We start from the raw sequence: 4,273 nt of genomic DNA, 5'->3' as shown, positions 1-4,273 counted from the left end.
CAAAGAAAAAAAGTAACGCAGTTACTAGTAAAGTTACCAAAAAAGTAACTTGTAACTGTAACTTCGTTACAAGTAACGAGTTACTTCCATTCCCTGCTTCTCAATTAGTATTTATGGATGTTGCAACTAATAATTAATGTATGCTGTTTTTAGCCATAAGAGAAAGTATGATTTTGTGACATTATAATAATATTTATACACTCTCTAAATTCTTTAAAGTGAAACCTAACTTTAAAACAATAAAATCTCACTCCAAAAGAGTAAAAATACTGTCACTCTTATTTAAGAGTGGTAATATTTTAATTTTTGTTCAAGAGTGGCAGTATTTTCACTCTTTTGGAATAAAATTTTACTTTAAAGAATTCAGAAACTAAAGCTACAAAATAAAGCTTACATTTACACATTATGTAAAAAATTTGTAGGGCAGACGTTAAAGTGCATACGTAGACATGTATTGGCGTGGAGAATGTTGCATGTTATTTTGGATTTTGCTTTATTAAACTCAAAAATAACTTAATTAATTTTTATCGTAGTAGCCAGGATTTCCTATTTTCTGTTAATTAATTTTGTTTTAATTTTTCTGATTTTTATTTTTTAAATACGTTTTATGTTTTTTGTGTAATTTTGCATGATTATAAAAATAATATATTTTAAGATAAGATAATTATTTCTTTTTATATAGTTACATGAAAATCACACGATTTCTGAATCTTAATGTAATTGCAAAAGGTGGTTTGTCTGTTCTAGGATGCAAACATGTTATTGCTATTTGCATTTTTATAAACAATGAGTGCATAGAAATAAAAACTGATCGACCATAATTTTGGAACCTAGTCTAGTAAAGCGCAAATTGATAAATACAAAAAAGATTGTAAAATAGAATAGTTTTTTTCCTGTAAAGAACCGTTAATTAATTATAATATAAATTATACAATTGATAATGTAGAAAATGTGCCAAATACAATAATGAATATTAATTGTTTATTTTCAGTTGCTATTTACATCCTGAAAAATATATTGAGTTAGATAGAAATATTGTCCGAGAGAGAGAGAACAAGAAAAGAAAACGAGAAGAAGAATTAATAACAAAATAATGGCAACGGCAATCAACGCGGGAGATGGAGAAGAAGAATTGTTGAAAGTGGTTGAAAAAATGTACGAATTGCAAATATCAGGACCAATTTATAAAAATTATACAGATATTCCAATTGAGGATGAGCTGAAAATGATTATTGAAACACCGGAATGTCTTGAACAATTAATTAAAATTTACAATGAACAAATTACTGTGTCGAAAAGTGAAAGTATTAAAATTTGCGTAGAATCTGTAAGCCAATCCAATTGTTCTCAGTGGTATCGTGAAAGAGCAAAAAGAATCACTTGTTCTAGCAAAGCTCATCGAATTAAGACCAGAACTGGCGATTTTGATACTTTAGCACTGCAATTTTTAAAAGAGAAAAAATTTTATGGGACTGTAGCTATGAGATATGGCAGGGAGATGGAAGATTTTGCAAGAAAATGTTTTTGCATTCAAACTGGATATGAAATTACTTCAGTAGGATTAGTTATAAACATAAAGCAACCATTTTTGGCAACAAGTCCTGATGGTATTATTGTTACTGAAGAAGAGATTTCGCTCCTGGAAATCAAATGCCCTCATTCTTGCAAAGACAACTACATTGTAAATCGCAATGAACAAAAATCTAATGTTAAGTATTTAAAATTTGATAGCACTAATAATATTATACTAAATAAAAATCATCCATACTACACTCAAATTCAAATGTCAATGTACATACTAAACATGAAAAAATGTCATTTTTTTGTTTATTCAAGTAAAGATAGTGTACATTTGAAAATTGAAAGAGATAAATACTTCCTAAAAGAAGTAGTTCCAAAAATAGAATGGTTCTATTTTAACTATTTTCTTCCATTGATTTGCGATTGATTCAATTACAAATATATTATTTATTTAGTCTTTCGCACTTTTCTTATTAGCATTCTCGTTCATCCTGTTAGTATATTTTTTTGCCCTCTAATTATAATACAAGTATAATACTCTTTTAGAAATATTTAATGAATGATTATACAGCTTTGTATTGTATTTATTAATAAAAAAATGTACAGTTTCATTATTCATTTGACGAATTTTTAATCAACGGAGGTTTACAATTTACAATAACATAGCACATGTCCATAATGGAATCAATATAAGGTAAAAACTTTACATTAATTAAATATAAAATTTTGCACACTTTTATTCATTGAATAGCTTATTCGATGTGTATCCTAAGCTATTTTGTAAGTCTTTTCTACTTGTTCATCGCTAAATTGTGATTCAAATGCAAAAAGAGGTACTACTAATACAGTGTTGCGTTTTAATAACTCTGATTTTATCTGAGGAAAGCCTTTATCGGCTAAGACTGTGTCTCCGGACTTGTAAAAATCCGCTGTCATTCATAACATAGCTATCAGTAATTCTCTCACCATAGCCTTTTGATATTGTGCAAATTAGACATCAGGTGTAAATACAATTAAATATTTAACTGTAAAAAGGGACTTGTAATTCGAATACATAAGGACGCGTTGTTCTACGCAGTAAGCGGCGTATCAGTAAATATTTCTGTACAATCAATGATACATTTTTTTGTATAGTATGCGAAAATATACGACGTAACACTCTTACATCTACATAAAATTTGATATGTTTATAACAGTCGGTCTAAAAGACCATAGTGCGTGCACTTACGTTAGTCTTTTTTTGCTTCTTTTATCTCTTAGCCAGCTCGGCCGCGATCTGGCCATAAATTATTTCGAAAATGCAGATAACAAATCAAAAAAAGGAAATAAAAACTTTCACGGAAAAGCTCGGCAGCTTGACAAAAATTAGGGATGATGCAATCCCCAAGCCGAGACGGAACACGTAACGCAACAAGGTAACTGTCCCTATTAATGTGCCTTTTAGCAATTTGCTTATTACTGAATTAATTATTAATTATTGTACCTTTAATTTTATCTGCATGCAATCAATATCGGTTTTTTTACTATTTCTTTTTGTATAATATTTCTTTAATCTAAAAAATGTTAATACTTTATAATGTTTTTAACAAAAATAAAAAATATATTTTTGTCACTATTAGTGAGTCCTCCAAGTGGCTATGGCCCTATTAATGTGCCCCCAACTTGTATGCCTATCCGCATTTGACTCATTTTAACATATAGTTTTAACATATACTAAAATAGGTAATAAATTTAAGCAAATTGTTTAAGTTTTAATATTACATAAATCATTATTTGAATTATATTTATTTCAATTGTGTCAACTCATAACACAACGTTCTCAGCTCCAGTACAGGACATATTAATAGGGACAAGCTTAAAATCTTGCGGTACGTATTACTAGATTCACATAAATTCCTCATTTTTTCGAAAAATATTTTAAATACTGTAATGCTTAAAAAATAAAATATTATATTCGGTATCGTATGCATTAATAATTTAACTTAACAAAAAAAAATATTTTTTCTTATTTATTTGTGTTAGTTTTCTTTATGACTTATCGAAATACAAAAGTACACTAATAGAGACAGACACAGTAATTGGGACTTTTATACCCTAGTACGTATATAAACTTACTTACGTTAGTGTAATTAGTGTTTGTAGTCTCATTTTCTTATTAATTATTACTTATATAGTAATTATATCATCATACAATCATATATGTATTCTAATTATAATACATATATGTGCGAAAATATATTTCTGTCAAAATGACCGAGACGTGACTATTAACGTTAGTTTCGGGACGCGCCTACTCCCGAGTTAATTTTCGAGTATTGCGTGGTTATTCTGGATGTTTGTCTTTCTCGCGTGATTTTCTTTCTTTGTGAATTCAGCATACCGCAAGGTAAAGGTAATTAAATTTCATTAGATGAATTTTAACAAATTTTATAATCAATTTTAATATACTTTATAATAATTTAATATAATTTATAACAAATTTTAATAAATTTTACAATTTATCGCAAGTTAACAATTAAAAGTAAATAATATTTATTTATTGTTAATATTTCATTCCGTTTATTAATATTAAAGTAATCATTGGTTTAATAAAATTTGTGCTACTATGTAATAATATCATTTTTATTGTATTTTGAACTGCATAGATAATTGTACCTTGTTAAATATTATTTAACAAAATTACTCGTTAATTGGATAAATTTTTCGATAACTATACCCGCAGAATATTTTTTTCTTTAATCAAACATGTCTC

Source organism: Trachymyrmex cornetzi, unplaced genomic scaffold (assembly GCF_001594075.2).
Source record: "Trachymyrmex cornetzi isolate Tcor2-1 unplaced genomic scaffold, Tcor1.1 scaffold859, whole genome shotgun sequence".
Taxonomy (NCBI): Eukaryota; Metazoa; Arthropoda; class Insecta; order Hymenoptera; family Formicidae; genus Trachymyrmex; species Trachymyrmex cornetzi.
Note: the sequence above shows the minus strand (reverse complement) of the source record.